The following is a 19,051-nucleotide window of genomic DNA, read 5'->3' as shown; positions in this document are numbered from 1 at the left end:
CTGCCTGGAACAATAGGAGCCATGGGAACTGCTTGTGTTTCCACTAGTAACAGACAGGTGCCAGGAACCCCAATAATATAATAACAAGAAAAGCAGGAAGTCGCGTTTCTGTTTGTTTGGTTAGTCCATACAACTCCAAAGGGTCTTCCATCTCCTGAGGAAAAGCCAGTCACATGTCGGCGGCCTGAAGATGAAATTAAAGGACAAACACATGCAGAGCTGTAAAACACCGACCTCTCGTGTGGAAGCTCGCGGCGGACGCAGACGAACCTTCAGCTGGATCCAAATGATGTCAGAGAAAACCTGCAGAGACAGCAGCAACAATGCAGCGGTCAGTCCAAATCACAAAACCACACCATCTCCAGAGAGCAACAGCTCAGTCGTAGCTGGCTCCACCGCTGCATGAGCATCGCCTCCTCGGGTATTTTCCATCCAAACCTGAGACAGAGCAGCAGCTGCACCTGGAGAACACGTTTTAACTGTTTCACATGTTCATAAAAACAGGGGAAGAAGAAAAGGGGAGACGCTGATGCCTGCATCCCTCATGTGACGTTACACGAGTCCCTGTGGCAAAGTTGCATAATTTTTAGCACAACAACACACATTGTGTGTGTGTTACATAAGCCAACCGAGCCGCTAAGTGGGATAAGTCATACGGCGTGTGTGAAAGGTGCTGTAAATGTTAAAATACCACAAATACCACATCCCAGTTTCCCACACCATAGCTCCAACTCCGAAATCAACACGGACAGCGATTAAAATATGAACCCAGCTGGTTTAAAACTAACTTTTACTCAAGCTTCAAACTAACTTCAGTCTTCTGCTTTACATTAAAAAAAAAAAAAAGCTAAATAAAACAGCCCGTAAACAAAAAGCTGCATGCATGCATACACACAAATATTGACTCAAACCAACACACACATTGTAGAAAAGCATTTCAAGCTATTACAAATACTCTTAAATCGTCACAGTGCCAATACATGTCAGTGAAAGCAATCCTTCCTATTGAGCTGACCGACTCAATGGGACCACTAACACTCATGAAACATCGTCCTGTGTCGGCAGCAGATTGAGGTTACTCTGCCCTCTTCATACTAAGATAATTAACTAATGGCCGACTCTCTTCCCTTTTACTCTGCACTGTTTAATGGATACTGTGCAGACAGAGCAGCACTCAGCGTGCACTCAGGTCAATAATCTGACTTCAATACTCACAGCATTAGTGGGATTGCAGAGATTTCCACCAACAGTGCACAAACTCACCGGCGTGGGATAAACGGAGCAGAGCGGAGGATGATAACTGGGTGCTTTTCATCAAACACAGATAGGTGGATCTCCAGAGGAAGCGTTTGTGCAGACAGATGAGCGACATGTGACAGCGAAGGCGACCTTTGACTGACCACGTAATTAATCTATCAGTGGACTCCTGTGAGTGATCACGAGGGCGCCGCACAGCTGTAACCAAAACAGCTGCATCAAACAGCACTCCAATACTGGGTTTAAATGTGGTGAAATCTATATAATCTGGATACAAGATTCATTTTAGTGCAACAAGCAAACTATCGAAAAGGGATTCAAAAGGATTCAGATTCGCTGAAATGCTATCAAACCTCATCCCTACATGCAGCCATAAGGCAGTCCTCACAATGTGCCTGAAACACCCCCAGTACAAACAGTGACGTCATCCTGAACCTGAGCTGCCCTCCAGCAGCATGTGCGGGAAAAAAGGCCTTCAGGTCTGCGGAAACTCCAGCTGTAAACTTTGTTTTTATGTAGTGATGCTCTGATAAGGAAATATAACATAATCAAATAAGGTAGAATTTACATCAGTGTTGGGTTTATGAAGAGTGGAAAAACAAGCAGCGTTTTGCCACAAAAACTCTGGAATAAGCTTGAAATAATACACAACTCCCACAGAAGCTTCACTGGGATCACTACACTAATAAACAGCACACCAACCGTACAGCAGGCCTGGAAATCAATGCTCGTCCGTCGAATAAAATGTTCAAACTTTTGCGCTTTGGGGAGACGAAGTAACCCGACACCGACAGCACACGTTGCTGTGATTTGGTTTGATTGTTCAGAAGTCAGTTTGTGCTCAAACGAGGGTGAAACGGTCTTATCGCAACCCGTTTACACTCTGACCGTGATCTGACCACGGTGACGCAAACAGGAAGCTCAACTTTGCAGACGAGTTCCGCGAAATTTGTAATATCAGAGATAAGAACATCTGAGTGAAGACTGATGGAACAGCAGTCCAGCACGTTCTCCTGCTCACCGTCACCACACTGAGCTCAGTTCTCTCCTCAGCAGTGTAAATTCTTGTCAGGCATTTTCCAATTACAGAAGTGAATTTGACGGGATTTTCCCTAAGTGTTACAATCCAGCCCCAACATGCACTGAACTGGGGAACACCTCTGAGCTGAGGCAGCGTTAGACGCTGGTGTTTGGAGCTGAGCTGCTGAAGCCCTCCACAGCTGGGGGCAGGCTATTATGTAGGGACTGGGGGATGTCTGCAGGCATGTTCACTGCAGCCAGGCGCACCACAAAGGGGTCTTTCTTAGGGTATTTAAGGGCTTTGGGAACAGGGTAGCTGGGTGGAGGGGAAGTATGTGGTTGTCAACCTTTAAAGGAACATTTGGGAACTAATTCGCTTGATTGATGCTGCTCTCATGTCTGTCTGTCGAATATGAAGTGAGGGCCAGCATGCAGTTAGCTTAGCTTAGCATAAAGGCTTGAAACAGGGGGGAGCAGCTAGTCTGACTCTGCCCACGGGGAAGAAAATCTTCCTCTAAGCCCACTAATTATCACGTTTGTCTCATTTGTTCAATCCAACTGTTGGTCGGACAAAACCAGACATTTAATGACCTGACCTTGTGCATTAGGACACAGTTTTCTGTTTCTGATGTTTTATAAACCAATCAATTAACCAAGAAATTGACTGCATGGCAGATTCATTGATTGCAGCCCTAATCCTCCATTTCCAGTCTTTATGCTAAGCTAAGCTAACCTCCTGTTGCTTCATGTTACCGTTCGATCCAACCTAAGCAAGCAGCTCATTTAAGATACTTTCCCTGTTCGAGTTTCCGTGGCAGCACATGCAAAGACAAACTGCATATTCTGTCTCATCTAAATTAAAGGTTGGCTCTACCAAAGCTGCGACACATCAAGCAGACGAATCAGACGCATCCTCCACTGCATCTGCTTAACACTGATTCCTCCAATCTGCTCTCCTTCTCTGCACTCTGGGCAGTAATGAGAGGCATGTGAGGCTGAGCACAGAGCTTTCTCATTAAAACACCCAGCTCAGGAGTCCCTTCCCTCCGGCTAACACACACGACACAGGTGTTAGCAAGCAGCTCCATTCGCTCTCCAACACTAATGCACCGCTTCTGCAAAGTGTTCAACGAGCCATTTGGAGCAATCGCTGGAGGAGTCCGAGCAAATATTTAAAGAGTCCTGAGGCCTTTTGAACATGGAGAGACACCAGGCACGAAAACAGATCAGCCAGGTGAGGCGCACCTGGCTGATCTGAAAGGCCAAATATGTTTATCTTGAGTGTGTGTGGACAGTAGAAACAGGGTTTACAGTTGTTCACCATGTGGGAACATCTGTTTATGGAGTTTACAGAACAACAATGCTCAAACTGGGTTATATAAGCCCCTATCTTAAGACTGGATGGGCATTACAGCTGCTGTCTATTCATACAATACAAAACAGACGTGACCAACAATGACCTCATCATTGTGCTCAGCAGCCAGTGTGTGTGTGTGTGTGTGTGTGTGTGTGTGTGTGTGTGTGTGTGTGTGTTTTTGTCTGTGTCACTGGAACATTTTTATAGGACTAGAAACTGTTGCTGCATCAGCACCACAGAAACCGCTCAGTGGCAGCGCAGTGGACTCAGTATCATACATGTGGGACAGTATTTTTCAGTGCTGCTAAATTAAAAACAAGTGGCAGCTGATAATAATGCTCGACTTTGTCAGGCAGAATGTATGGAATGCACAAAAAATGGAGAGACATAAAAAGCATGAATAAAAGCAATTATTGTTCTTGAGAATAATAAGCATTGTCTGTTCCTGCTCAGCTGGGCAGCTGTATTACATTTACCACACATTATTTTAGGAGCCAGCGCTGAGACAGAGGGGCTTTGAAAGCCTTGCCAGGAGCTCTTCAAAGAGAAGAGGGAAAACCGTCGGGTTTCTGGTGCCTGTGCAGCTTCCGCTTCGGGTTTGGGTGTGAGTTTGGCCTGTTGATGGCGGCTCCGAGACAGAAACAATGCTGTTTCATAGCCACAATGAGCCTCATAAAGATAGTTTATGTTCAATAGAGCTGAGGGGTGGGAGGGGGGTCGCTGGTTCTGGAAGTGTTTTTCCCCGTCCTGTGTTCCCAAGTTTTTCTTTAAACCATCCTCAACGTTACTGAACATTCACCCGTTTGGATGATTTATGGATCCTATGAGTTTATGTTCGGCCGCAGTTGCACTGGAGAAGAATCAGTCAGAGCAGATCAGAAGATCAGAACGCTTCGTCATCACGTTTGAGAACAAAACACGGCGCCATAGTTGCTGGATTCACACACAACACTTTAAAAATGAACTGACCTAAGCTGCAGATTGTGCTTTCAGTTTCCTCAACGCTGTGATCTTTAGTCTCCAAAGGCGATTAACAGCACATCCAACAGAACACAGACAGAGAATTGGATAAAAGAAATCCTAAAAATATCAGGAAAACTCATCTCTGATGCAACGTCGACAGGAAATAATCTGCTCAAATTCATCCTAATCACTAAGTTCACACAAACTTGCTGAAGATAACTGTCTAGCTTATCAGGTCTTCTGGATTGTTATTGTTATGCATTGAATATAATATGAAATATCCATAAAATATGTGAACTTATGTAACTTTGGGATCGTCTGAAGAGGCCTCCCTTAAGGAAAAAGGTTGCTTTATCTTCTGTTGTCTTTGTTCAGATGTGCTGAAGTCGTCAGTGAAGACAGACCTTCGCTCGGTTTACTGTAAGTAGGGAAGCTAGTTAGCCACACATGCTAACAGTCACAGTGTGCAGGGGTTTGTCAAACAGTCAATTACTGTCCATGCTGTCAATTCGCGTTCAAGCAGAAAACTCAAAGACACAGAGACACAAAGATTCGACCTCTGATGTGTTCTTTAAAATGATTATCTGCACATGAAAATCGAACCTCAGTGACATGACGTCCATATTCGATGACATCACACCACTGACGACCTGCTCTATCTCCACAGTTAGCCCCTAATTCCCTTTGACACAAACACACCCCTTTCCACTTCCACAAAAACACTTAACACTGCAGCACAAGCCATTACAGAAGGACTCGACCCGTAAAGTAAAAACACAAGGTGTGTTTTACTCCCTCAGGCACACGCTGATTGCACACTCTGCACTAATGCAATAATTATCCACACTCTATCCAATTTCCTTTGTGTGCATGCGTGTGTGCGCCTACATGCATGCACATATGTGTGTGTATGTCCTGCTTGTAAACCACAGACCGCACACGGCACACACAGATGACATCACCTTGCAGAGATCAGTCCGTTAGCTCAATGTTCAACATAACAGACGGCTGCAGCTGCATCGTTCAGAGAGAATCATTAAAGCGCTTTTAAGAAAAAAAAAACATCAAAGAGGAAGAGGAGCTTAAAAATAATTAAGTGACTTCTTAGTTGAGTCTTCTTAGTTCAGATGTGGTGAAGTCATCACTGACGTCTTCCTTTAGGATAAAAGACAGGTGTATTAAGTGCTCTTAAAAGTGGATAAGAGGGTAATTTCTCTGAACTGGATGTGAGCCAAGTCTCTCCAGACATGATGACAGACATAACGAGCAAAGGGGTTTCACGTGAGTTCACACACACACACACACACACACACACGTATATGTGCTGCCGCCTCGATAATGTTAGCTAAATTGTGTTATCGTGTCTAACAGACAGAGAGGCCTCATCTTTCCCGTCTAGCCTCTGAACCTGTGAACCTACAGCGATAAAGATTCCCACTCAGTGTCACAGGCCATCGACCTCCAGGAATCTAATGGCTCTGCACTAACAAAGCCATGATGGCTTTTTAACGTGCATAGCCATCCTGAGAAGAGGACAAGAGCCCAAAAGTGTTTACATGATCGGGGACGTGCATGACTGCCGTTAAACTCAGCGACGTCCACAGTGAAGCAGATACACCTGAAATTCTCTTCAGGAGTTGAAAGTTTGCAGAAGTTCTTTTTAAAAAGGTCAGTCCACCTTAAATGCTCATTCCCGTCCTTTGGTATCGAGCCATGCAGATAGTTTGATATTGCTGCCTTCATGCAAAATACAGTGGAGGTGAAGAGAACAACAAAATGCTTAAAGCACCAATCTGACCCACTGGATTGATATCAGCTGTGACACTGACCTCATTAAGTAGATCAAGGTTTAACATGAACAGTTCAGGGTTAATATCACTAAAAAACAATCTGTTACAAGTCACAGAGGGCAAAGTAGAAAATAGTGATAAAGCTATCCAAGCTATGAGGTATACAGATTTTAAATATGGGAAAAGAAAGCACCGCTATCAGCAGACACCGCGGCTGAGGTGTTGACATTAGTATCAGGAGAGAAATCACTGGACTGGTGCAGCCATATTTAACACCTGTACTGTGTTATCAGCCAAACTAAAACAGGTAATCACACACATAAGGTCACATAAAGACACCTGCCATGTTTGTAAAAGGTCTATCATATGTCTGCATTTTGGAAATTTTCAGCTTCCCCCGACTACACGACAGCACGTGAGAGCAGGCATACAAAAATGTCAGCTTAGTGTGGAAAGAAGGAAAAATCAGACGAAAAGACGTCGACTGAGCCTCGTCAATTCCATCCAGATGGACGGAATAAAGGCTGGAGGTCAGCGGCAGCTCTTAAAAAAGTGCCACCCCTCAGAGCGGCAGATCTCTGGGGCAGTGGGCTTGTCAAAGGGTGGCGCTGGCGGAGGGATGGAAGAAGCCGACGAACGGAGGGGGAGAAAGAGGCAGAGAGGGCGGAGAGGCAGGCCTGCCCTGGGAGATGGATCACAGATGTCTGACCCAGAGCGCCTCCAGTTAATTGTGAAACAAAAGACTTACCTCCTCTTTCTCTCTCTGTCTCTTCCTCTCTTTCAATCTTTCTCTTTTTCTTCCTGAAACTCGTTTTCCTTTATGCCTGCTCTCTGTCTCCGCACACTATCATTACTCGCCTCTGTGATTCACTTTTCTTCTGCCTGTGTTTACGCTCTCTCTCCATGCAGCGAGGGACAGCGTCATCTCTGCTCTCTTCAGATGGCAAATGCCACTTAGCTGTTGAGGGCCGCCCCAAATTACAACAGCAAACAAAGAAATGCCTCATTCCCTGCGCTCCCCCCCCCCCCCAAAGCAAGCATGCATGTTTTATAAAGGCTGTGGACGAGGAAAAGCAAAGGTCAATCAAACCGAGACAGCTGGAAAGAAAGAGGGAACAGCAGCACTTACTTCTGCTTGAAGACATAAAAACTTTGATTGCAGCAGTGAACTGTTGCTGCAAAGAAGCTTTTCTGGCAAAATCCCTTGAATTCAGACAGCAGGGAGGTGAGCTGACTCTGAGCTGGAGCTACAACTGTCAGTGTTTATTTGACCGGATCCATGTTGGTGCTGATCATACCTGAGATTGTATCAGACAGGATGCATCTGTTGACAAGCCTGTGGCTGGGAAAACTAGCCTGGCAAATTCCGGTGAAATTCAATTTAGATGTTCATATCAGCTCGGTATGATGGCCGGAGCTTTGGGGCGTATTGTTTGATCTTGTTTAAAGTCATAGCTGAGAATCAAGCCCGACTGAGCCTTTCTTACGGGATAAAATCTCCAAGTTTCCCCATGAAACAATGGGAAAAAGATTTTACAACAGGCTGGTTTTCGTACTGAAGCCTGTGTGTGTGTGTGTGTGTGTGTGTGTGTGTGTGTGTGGTCCCACAGGTGCTGTAACATCATCCCATTGCATGCAGTGGAGCAGTCACCCTCACCTGGAGAGTCCTCACACTACAAATCAACGCACAGCTGCACAGACCATTAGGCCGACCTCTGCTCAGCGAGCAGGGACGCTCAGTTACAGCGAGGATTAGAGGAGACATTCAGTCAGAATTTCCAATGGTTTTACACCAATTTTACACAAAAGTTTTACAATAAACCTCCAAATGTTTTCGCCAATCTCCTTCCACAAACAGGCAGGGGAGGGAGAGGGGGTGACATGCAGGAGGGTGCCGTCCAAACAGCGACTTTTAAGTGTAATACATGGATTAAGCAGTGTGTTTGTAAGCAGCAAGCGTTAGCATGTCCAGCTAATTAGCTTACTAACTAGCTTACGGTAAGCTAGTTAGGGTACTGCAGAGCTTTATTTCTAATTAAAACCAAGGAGCATGCTTCATACAGACTGATATTAGTTTGTGAGGTTAAAGCTCTGTGCTTTTTAGCACAATATGATTCAGCCTTAAAGTAAATGTTTTAAGACAGACGCTACAAGATTGTCATTTTAAGATGAGCTGGAGACATGGTGGAAGCATTAAAAGGCCATCAGATGACAACAAAGCCATGGAGCTAATGTTAGCATCATCAGCTAGCTAGCTACAGCTGATAAAATCTGCCGTTTTCATTTCACCAGGAAAATGAGAGCTGGAAATAAGAAACTTAGACATGAATGTGGTAAATCAACATTATCATTGTACACTGCATACTGTGGGAGAGGGAAGGCCTGACAGGCACAGCAATGGGGGCAAACGGTCAACTACTGGGAATACAGTTAGTAATGTGAGCAGGATTAGGCCAAACCAGTGACCTGCCCCGTACAGTATTTAGCATGAGTCACCTCCATTAAAACTAGGTCGGCCAAGGCACGGTGCTGAGAAAGACAGAGGTGCTGTTATAGCCGTTGGTCCTGCTGCTACCAGCGTACAGTGGTGATAATGACTAGTGACAGCCTGCCAGTCCAAACCAAAATAGGGTTTCCATGGTGTTGGTGAAACCAGGACCCAAACACAGGGAATCAGACCTCTGGTTGTGAGCGGCATGGGCTCAGATCGGCTGGACGATTTCTCAGTAAAGGAGAGTGAAAGTGAAAGGACCAGTATGACAAGGCTGATCACTCAAAATGCAACGTTAACTATGACTTTCTCTTAGCTGTCATTGTTTTCTTTCTCAAATACGAACTGGGAACCAACTGGAAAATGAAAGCCCAGTATGACTTTCAGCTGTGACACAAACACAAAGAACAATCTCGTTTAATCGCGTTCATACAGCTTAAAGACTTTTCCATGACCTAAGCCAAACTGAACATATGATACTGCCTTATCGCACATTACACACAGCCTGCCTATTGTGGTCGGTCATAACCTTTGATTATTAGCATACAGCTGTGAGGCTGAGTCCCTGAGGGACTGCGGCTCCAGCTTAATCAATATTCAGACATGCCTGATACAACATCATCTGGTAAATAAAGACAGGATACAGGGCAGGGAGGAAAACAGGAGACGCAACGATGACTAAGAGACATAAACTGAAGTGCATGTTGAACGCAACCGGCAGAGTTTAATGAGCCTGCAGTTGCTCAGGGACTAGATAAAGTGCCGGAGGCCATGCAGCTGCAAAGCCCACCGTCCGTCTGCCGTGCATTCCCCTGAGACTGACCCCCAGCTCGCCACAAAGGAACAAAACCCACTGCAGATTCTTTCTCCTCATTTCACCCGACAGGAGGGTCCTGCCCCCCTCTCTGCCCTTCACAAGTCATTCACTTCTTTGGATGTCTCTTTCTTTCTAGGGGAGGGTAGAAAGCCTCCAGTCAGCCTTCAGTTGGTAGAGGGGACAGTGTAGGGTGAGGGCTTTGTTATTGTGAGGACCCCACCCCGCTGGTTTCCCAGTAAACAGCAGGCTGTAGAGCTGCTGGAGGGAGATGTACCCCCAGGAGAGGCTTATCCCCAGGAGCCCCAGGGGGGCCCTGAGAGTCGGAGAGAAAAGGAGCGACCAGGGGAGCAAAGAATAGCAGGGGGGAGGAGAGAGAAGGGTGATTAGCTCCCTGCTGCCTAATCTAATCAGTGTGCATGACTGCCCCACAGTGTAGCATGGGGGGGGGGGGGGGGGCACGTAGAGAGTAAGAAAGTTTCGTCAAGTAATCATTCAGAGGGCTGTGGAGGGTTGGGAGAGTTAAAGCAAGCAAGAACAGGACACATGGGAAAGGTCATCGCGTGAAGGCTGCTGGACGCTGTCACATTTCACACGGGCGTGAGACGCTTTGCTGTCTGACAGACTGTACAACCCTAGAAACTCACTGCAGGTGCCACGAAAAGTCGAAAAGGTTGATGCAACGGGCAGATGCACCCAAATTAAGACAGACGGACTCACGTGTGCTGCTGAGCAATTAATCGACAAGTTACCAAAACCAACATTATGACTTTATAGACTTGCCGATGCAACGCGCCCAGTGGACTTGCACACATTGTCTAGAATGGCGGCGATCAGCGCCGTCTTACGCGTTGTGGACGGAGCGCAGACGTTATGCATTGAAGAATTTAGGGGTTAGACAGACCGACAGCTGTGGAGAACCTCACAGAACAAGTCTCTTGGATGCCTCCCTCGTCCTCTGTATGTGCAGACTGTGACACAGACTTTTCCAGTACCGGTCAAACATCTCTGCTCTATAAAAAAGAAACAAACTCGGACACACGGCTGCTTTTAATTCACTCAGAAATACTCCTTTTAGAGCTTTGGAATGGAAAGCCTCATAACGTAATGTGACCCACTTTAGATTTGTCTGAATCTTAACAGCCCTCCTTGTATTACATCACTTTTATAGCCAAATAAACCATCTTTAGGGTAACAAGACGAGTATTAAAAAACCTCTCTGATGTGTTGCTTTCATTAGGGCACTTCCTGGATGCTCCTGTTGAAAGTTTTATTGGCCGCAGTCATTGAGAACCAAGAGAATACTGCAGGGTGAGATAATGACCAAAAAAAGTGTTGATTGTCAAAAACAGATGCTGCTGTGGGAAAGTGAATGTTGTAACTCTGTGTACAAGTGCAACAGTTACAGGAGTCCACGGCAATACGATGCAAATAAACCGGCCTTGTTATCAGGAAGAAGTCTACGGCAGGGCTTTGCTGTAACAAACTGTATTCCAGATGTTAGTCCCAGCCGGCCGGAGTCATCTGGTTTAACCTCTGACACAGGAGCAGCCGTTCATTTAGCCGATTTCACGCTCTGGTCACGGTGACACTACGTTCCTGGCTCTGGTTTCAAGCACACACTGATAGAGCACAGGTCTGATTTCCATGTATAAAACTAAGTGTTTATGTTGGACCCAAATGCGTGAAGAAGATGGAGATCAAATCCTCCACTGAAAATAGCTCTCATTCCAGGAGAAATATACTGACCAATCCCATAAACTGCAGCCAGCATCCTGGATTAATGACAAAAGCACAGCCATCAAAGCTGGAGAAAGCACGAAAGGCAGATGATGTGGTCTGCATGGATGGGTTGGCAGTTAAACTTTTGTTTTATTTTTTTGTAACGTACATTAAAAGTATCACCAAATGCATCATCTGCACTGGGCAAAAGGGAGGCTGGCAATACTTTTTTCCATGCTTTGAAAGTTTACCATTCTGTTTAGGAAGGAGAGGAAAGAGGAAAAAAAAAAACATAAAAGAAGCTTTCCAAAGCATCTGCGCTGCCAGGCTGCCAAGGAGAGAGAAACGCATGTATTTTTGCTTTTCTTGTGGCCTGAACGGAGAAAAGAAGCGCTCTGCAGGGTCGCAATGAACGGGCCTAACACGGAGCCCTGAGGGACCACGTGCGCTGGCACACAAGCTCAAACCACGGGCAATCCCTGACCAATCCAAGCAACCGCCATCTTTAATGCTAGTCACTCATTCAGTGATGACCTAAGCATCATTAACATCTGAAGCTCAGATGCGTGCCTTTAAAAAAAGAGAAATTACAAAGGAATGGCTCAGGCTAATTACAGAATATAGAGTCATGACTGAGACCACACAGTGGCCCCGCTGCTGCAGCTTCACTGCCGGTAATAAAGTGACAACAATACACTGAAGAACAACAATTTAACACATTCGATTTACAATAACAGCCAACGAAAGCTGCAGTGCCATCTACAGCGTTAATCTATTAGCAGAGAGAGAGAATTCCACGTGGAAAAAGACAGTTCACATGGCTGTGATCTTTCCTACCACAGTGAATCAGTGCCTGAGGTTTGGAGGAAAAACACTACATCTCTGAGGAACACTGTGTCTATTAAAACGCTGCAGTAAAGAGCCTCACACGTGGAAAAAAAATCACTGCTTGTTGGGAAACACAGGCAGAAGAAGGAGAGCAGAAATACATGACAGTGTTCATGGCTTTGGTTATAATGTGGTCCAAAGACTTGTAGGATGCTCCCAGGAGCCCTTTCTCCTCCACGCACAAACACCGGTTTACAGGTGGGACTGGTTCTCAGGTTTACTGTTGAAACACAACACGAAAGCAAGACAAGAATCTGTGTCACGCTTTGTGTGACGACCGCTGACAGACTTTCTTTGGAGCTTCAGGATGTCCACACAGAAACAGTGCTGGGATCAGGTGTTTGGGGCTCATGATGCTTTTGGAGGTTCACTCATGGAAAATCAAACTGGGCTCCACGTAGAGACGATTAGCTCATTGACTGATGTGACTACTGATGGAAAATTTGTTTAACAAGGATAAATACAAAGTTCCAGCTTCTCAACTGTGAGGATTTGATGCCTTTCTTTGTCTTATTTGATGGAAAGCTGCATATATTTGCTTTTTTGTCTGTTGGCACGACAAACAAGACCGTTTCACCATTTTCTGACACATTATCAGCAACTGCTTTGATAGAATGAAGTCATTTTTGAGTAAATTATAAAACCTTGTCTTATTTAAGCTTCTAGGTTGTGAAAATGTACAGCTTTTCCTTGTCTCAATGTCAAAGAGAATTTAACATTTTGGGATTTCTGAAACTTAAACTTATCAATTTAGTCATTACCTACCATGTCACCCAGCTAAAGTTTTATGAAAGGTGGAGGAGATGCACCACCGTGCATCAGTTAAAACTGTAATAAAGGACTAATTCAAAGGGAAAAAGTCAGAGCTGGGTGTCCCACCGGAGCACATATTAGCGGCTCATTGTGCTGCTGCACCGCCTGGCAGAGCATCAGTCTGCTCGGCTTTCCTGCCACGAGTTTCCCTTCACAGCGCTGCGAGAAAATACCACAACTAGAAACGTGGAAAACTTGGCTGAAAGTCACCATATGTGTGGCTGAGAGTCCCTACCGGAGGCTTGTTTCACAGACGAATAATCTCTCTATTGTTGTACAAAAGTAGGTTTTAAAAAGGAGGATTTTTGTCTTTTAGCGCAGCTACTTACGCGTAAAACTGCTGGCTGTGCGGTTTGGAAGCGACGCCTCTGAAATCCAGCACGTTTGAAGGCTCCTCCTGCGTCTTCTCTGAGGTGTGAGCAGGTCAGGTTGTCCGAGTTGATCCTGACTTAGTTTCTTCTTTTCCCTCAGTGTCTCTTCTTCATCCTCCACGTTTTCTCCGGGACCACAGAAGAATGAATGGCTCCGTCTTCCCCTGCCCAGATAGGCGGCTGTTGAGCTGGGGAGTGACGGCCCCGTTAGCTCCCTCCCCCATCCGCCAGTCACTGCAGCTCCTGCTGGACTCACGAGGCTTCATTATTTATTCCATGTCACTGTGTGATCAGACGGTCTTCATATGAAGGGCCGCTGTTGTGCTGCTGCGTGAAATAAAAAGCTACATAAAAGCAGGACACGTATAATTAAAGTGTGGGATCTCTGAATGGTTCTCATGGAAGCATCATGGGAAACCAGTGTGAGACAGTAACTGTACAACTACTCTGAGCACATAATAAGCAAAAAAAAAAAAAGTCAAGTCAGTTTAATTTATATGGCCCAATATTACAACATACATACATGTAAAATACATGTATATATGTATATAGTGTGTTGTTATACAGTAAATGACATCATCCAACGGTCGTTGAGGTACTGCTACTTTTACGTCTGTTTAGGGTCTGATAGATATGACTGAATTCCAGGTGAAAGGCCTCTGCTGTGATGTTGGAGGCTGTGAAATATGTTTAAAGTAAGTCAGATTAAAGTGTGGGATCTCTGAATGGTTCTCATGCCAGCATCATGGGAGCCACTGTCCTTTGAGTACAAGAGCTTTGAAATCAGAGAACAGCGATTTTTCTAATTACAGATTCACTGTTCTTCATTACCCGACAGAAACAAAAGAAGCAGAGAATAAATCTTTTGCAATCTGTCCTGCATTCTTTATCTGTTGCTGTCGTAACATCATAAGTGAGTGTATTTACTCAAATACAGTACTGTGCAACTACTCGAGTATTTCCATTCTAGTATTTCCTAAATATTGTACTTTTACTCCACTTCAGCTGCTTGTAACTTTACAATTAATGACACAAAATAATCAACAAATAAATTATGATCTCTTTTTATGGATAAAGATAAAACTTTATTGATATTTTCTGGTGACTTTGGGGCAGTGTGACAAGCAGGAAACACAACATTCACATTTCATCACCTTCTAAGTTGATATCGTGAACATGTTAGCAAACAGCTTAAGCTTCATTAGCACTCTTGTTTCTGGTCACCTGATCAATGTAAATCCAATACTCTCTTACATTTTAGCTCTGTGAGGCTGTACTGAAACACATTCTTTGAGCTAAATGCTAACACTGCTTAGCAGAGCAGGTTAGCATGCAAATATTTGCTAATTAGCACTAAACACAGGCAACAGCGACAGTTTGACCACAGCTGAAAGAATTATTGTAATTCATCCTGAGGGGGAACATGAATGTCTGACCCACATGCTGCTAGCACAGCTAAAAACAACAACTCTATCATAAACTTTGTTATAAAATATGCTATACTGACTTCTGCTGTGCTTTCAGCTGAGAGGAGGATTAGCTCACCACTCTGCTGTTCATATTGAATGTTTTCTGTTGATATGACAGGACATAATAGAGGTTCTAAATACCCATTAAGTACTTTATTGACACATCATATGTAGCAAATAATTACACTGTAATTTGTGGGCTGTAATCCAAACAAAACCTAAATCTTCCCAATTGTTCCTAGTAAGTTTGCAGATTACTGTGCTTTCGTTTTGACTGTCAAACTGAAAGTCAGCCAGAGTCACAGTGATCCCAGAAACTGGATGGATAACATCAGGGCTATTATTACTGACAATGAGAATAAGGCAGCGTTGTTTGGCCAGAAGACTTCCCATGTGTTTTCACTCCATTCAAGTCTCATTTGATTGACCAAGGAGGACAAATAAGAGGGCACCGAGGTCCTGGCACCAGCTGTTCCCCTCCTAGTCACAACAGCCTCAAAATAGTCCATTCATACTTGTTCAATGTCGTGTGAAGCATACACGATTTTACAAAAGTTGTTGTTTTGCACTGTTCCTGTTCTTCACGTGGGCCAACTGCACATTCTCATATTGCCATCTATGAACGGGCCCCATATATTTCTACTGATTTTGGAAGCAATAGGAAACTTGGGGTTGGTTGTGACTGACAGTGTTGATTTCTGCTCTGCAGCATATAGACTGAAATGCTGGACCTGAATACATGCAGGCTTCAGAATGTGAGCAATCTGCATTGACTGGCGTTAGCTCTGAGTCTTTGGCTCAGCTGTTAGCCCCCCAGTAAAGGTTAAGACACAGATTTAGAGAGAATGTGACATGTAGACTATCCAAATGTCCATGTAATACTGTGTGAAGAGCTTGTCTTCAGAGTGAGCTGTAATCAGAGATACTAAGACAACAACTGCTTTACAGTGAAGAGACTGTTCAGTTTTAATCAAACTTAATATGCTTGAAAAGGAAATTAGATTTTGACTGATGTGGGAGATGACATGAGAATCAATGATGCAGTCTGCAAACTAATGATCATTTTCATTATTGATTAATCTGGTTTATAGTTTGCTTTATAAAAGGCCAGAAAAAAAGCACAAAATGCTCTTCATAATCTTCTAAAATCCTGATGGTGATGACTTCAATGAAGTGTCAAAAACCCAAAGATACTGACTTGAATATAAACCAAAGAAGAGCTGAGGATGTTCTAAAACTGCTATAAAATATCACTATTATCAAATCAAACATTTGGATTACTTGAACTAGAAACTGTGACTTCATACTGTGGTCAGCTTCATTATCTCTCTGTTGTTTCACAGCACCCGGCATGCCAGCGTGGCTCGTCCAGCAACTGGTGATTCAGATACAAGCTATGAATATTAGAAGAAATCAACACAAGTGAGATAAGTTGCATCTTCAGCTGTAGGAGACCAAACAACCAAAACCAAGAAACCAAAAACATGAGCGTCATCATTTTGTTAGAAACAGTCTAATAACACCCCCTTGCATCACTTCCTGCTCTGCGGTGGTCTGCCGACACTGTGCCGGATTTCTTTTTTTGTTATAGGCGTGATGGGCTGTCGCATTTCCCCCCTTCAAGGCTCAAGGTTCAACGCATTCCTGGCTGCACTGGTCAGTATGATTTTAATCTGTTTTCACAGGCAGGCAGCACAGACAGACAATCTTGTTTGGAATTCCAGTCCCACTTCACTCTGAGGCCTTCAGTGTCTCCTTGTGGACATACCAGAGGGGCAACGAGGGTGGCGTCCCACATGTGCTCAGCATCAAAACATCTCCGCCTCATACTGGCTATCATGTCTTCACACTGTCATATCTTTCAGGGGCATCACGGTGGAGGCGCTCTGATGGCACACATAGCTTTGTCCCAGCTGAAAAAACAAAATGTAGAAGGGTCGGGGCGACGTCAGAGCGTTGATTCAGCAAAGGCAAATCAGAGTGTGTTTGTCACTCTGGGAGGCAGGCTTCACAGGGCCAAGTCAAAGTGCAGGATTAAGTGTGAAAGACACACCAAAACCACTTCGAAAAGGATGAGGAGGAGACGAGCTGTGACACCGCCGAGGTTGGCTGCTCATAATGAGAAGGGGGGAAGATGGAATAACTTGTCAGGAGGGGTAGTTCACCACAAACGGGGCATGAGAAGTGCAAAAGTGGTCTGCAGCCGAGCTGAGAAACTCACAGGCATTGGTTTTAGATGAATGGCAAGTGCTGGCAACATCTAATTACATGAGCTATCCCATCATACTCAAATGCAGAGTTTTGATTGCAGAGTAAACGAACAGAACAAGCTAGTGATAAATTTATAGCCTCAGCAATGTCAGACGTGCTTTCTCAGAAACATACAGTAATCCTGTGGTATTCTGGTAGTCACCCATTACCAAAATCCCAGTTTAAATTCCATTTAACAGCCACTTTGGTAAATGGTGTCTATTTTGAAGCAAATGTTGAAGTACACTTGAGTTCATACAGTCACTTTCTCAAAATCAGAAACCACTGATTCTCAGAAAGCAAGAACATAAGAAACAACTGACTCAGAAAGGAGTTTTTTGAAAATGAGGATTTTAAAATTGAAGCATGTGAGTGGCATCGCACAGCCGCCTTGGGCAGGCCATATGGGGTGGACTGTCACTAAATAAATAATTCAGTAAAAAAGCCTGAAATCTGAAAAGACGCTCATTAATTAAGCATGAAAGTTCATTCTGGGACAAAACATCCCAACTCAAGGTCCACTTACTACCTTTCTGGATGGAGTTCTGTTTGGTGGAGTTTTAGGATGACGAGTCCTAAAAGTTTTATGGATGATAACTTGGTAATCCTTTTTGACATATACTTAATTACAAGACCAGACTTTTTGACATCAGGGTAATATGTTGCTCAGTTAAAGCTTATTACTTAATATCACACTGTACAAAGCTGAGAGCAAACAACATGAAAATCAACAACACAGCTTTGACTTTTACTAACAATTGTTCCAAAAACCACATTCGTAAAAGGAAGCAACAGTTAGTGACAAACTAACCTGCTGATGTCAACAGCCCCACTGTTTTCCTCAGCTGCCAATCAATTCACGTGGCAGGTTAAGGGTCACAGCCCACATTAGACCAGGGCCGCCCATTCACTGCAGGGAGCATTTCCTGTGGTAGTCTGCATGCTGCTGTCAACGGGAGGTCAATCACTAAGGGGTCAAAGGTCAAAGAGGGTGTATGCATCAAGGAAATTAGATTCTCCTGCATCCAAATATGCAAATGATCCCTTTGGAAGTATCAGATTTTTATCCTTTAATATGTTTGTTTTCTATTGTTTGGTGACTTTAACTGATCAAATGTGTGGAGAACTGTACATTCATGAAGGACCGGCATGTGGGAGTTGTTGCTGAAGCCATAACAGAAGGGATACCTGAAGTGCACAAGAAATTCCTCATATTTAGCCTCTAAACAGAAATACACTGCCAGAACATTTAGCACCTCCTCATTAAATTCAAGGCAACTGGAAGGGAAACAAGCAACCTGAAAAAAAAGCACTTGTATCATAATTAGTCAAATATAAGACAAACACTTTGACAGCCTTTTACCATCTTTATTATGTTTTTTTCCCCCCCAGAACTAATAAAATTGATATCATGTCCTCAGCTTCCACCAGTAGGCACTTATGAATAACGGTGTGCACAATTTATTAATGAAAAAATAATTGGCTAATCATTCATTGGTCGTTTACAGGCACATATTTAGGGATATAGGGAGGTTTAAATAGGGATATTTAAAAATCGGCTTCACCCGATGCAAATAATTGATCATTTCAGGCAGCTTTCAAGGCCTTAAGCTGCCGTATTTAAAGTATTTGATATCTATCTTTGTTTAAAAAGTAAGTCTCAAAGCTTCACAGATGAATCAGTTGCATTGGCGTGACTGCAAGCTGCAAGAGTTCTCAAAAAAAAAAACAAAAAAAAAACAACGCATATAACCCCAAGACTAAACTCCTTACGCTGGCTTCCAGTGAGATACGGAATTTACTTTAAAGCACTGCTGCTTTACATTACACATTAACACACTAATAT

At 44.0% G+C, this 19,051-nt stretch overlaps 1 protein-coding gene across 1 annotated transcript in view; it reads right to left on the bottom strand.

The window, feature by feature from the left end:
• lhfpl2a (LHFPL tetraspan subfamily member 2a) overlaps nt 1-13,632 on the bottom strand; it is a 34,804-nt gene extending 21,172 nt beyond the window's left edge. The window contains exons 1-2 of the mRNA XM_076758228.1: nt 13,445-13,632; nt 235-303 (exon numbers count right to left, since the gene is read on the bottom strand). The gene's annotated coding sequence lies outside the window, so the exon portion shown is untranslated. The remainder of the gene's footprint in view (nt 1-234; nt 304-13,444) is intronic.
• Nucleotides 13,633-19,051: the final 5,419 nt, after the last annotated feature.

Source organism: Chaetodon auriga, chromosome 19 (assembly GCF_051107435.1).
Source record: "Chaetodon auriga isolate fChaAug3 chromosome 19, fChaAug3.hap1, whole genome shotgun sequence".
Classification (NCBI taxonomy): Eukaryota; Metazoa; Chordata; class Actinopteri; order Chaetodontiformes; family Chaetodontidae; genus Chaetodon; species Chaetodon auriga.
The sequence above is the reverse complement of the archived record's forward strand: the minus strand, read 5'-3'. Positions and strand labels throughout refer to the sequence as shown.